We start from the raw sequence: 692 nt of genomic DNA, 5'->3' as shown, positions 1-692 counted from the left end.
AAATAAAATTGCTATATTGGAAATTTTTTAAAGTTTTAAAATACTATAGATTTGAAATAATAATCTAAAAAAATTAAATTTAGGGATAAATTAAAGCTTAAGTTGCTAGTATTGTTTGGGATGATCCAATGTGAGCTCAAATGTTTAATTGAGCCAATGTATGTTATAGTATATTTGTGGCTTCCCAGTTCTAGTGAAAATTCATGAGATATGAAAGGTAATTTGGTAATTTATATGATGTAATAAGTTTTGCAACGTGTACCTGAAATGTATCCAGGAAAGTTTATGTAGTCATTGCACTTAGACTAATACCTCTAACCAATAAGGTTTGAAGTTAAGCACCCTTGCTTAAGCATGTAGGATTTGAGCGGGAAACAAAAGTGAGATATATAAAAAAGAGAGAGAAAGTAGCAAAAGTTGAAAGAATTTTGAAGGAGCTATAAAAGTATGAAGATCATGAGATCAAAAATTCTGAAAAATCAAAAATTTGAAGATGCCAAAATCAAACAAGAATGTGTTGAATTCAAAAAATTCAAAGAGCTCCATTGTGGTGTCAAAGTTGTAATATTTCTTTTTAGATAATATGTATGTTTGGGAGTTTAACCAAAAATACCTTGAGGTTAAGAAAATTTTATGAGGATGGATTCGAAGGGTTGAAAAAATGAGTGTCGTACAAACTAAGGGGTGAATTT

Source organism: Lactuca virosa, chromosome 6 (assembly GCF_052849685.1).
Source record: "Lactuca virosa cultivar CGN04683 chromosome 6, Lactuca_virosa_CGN04683_v6, whole genome shotgun sequence".
Lineage (NCBI taxonomy): Eukaryota > Viridiplantae > Streptophyta > Magnoliopsida > Asterales > Asteraceae > Lactuca > Lactuca virosa.
This window is presented reverse-complemented; position numbering follows the sequence as displayed.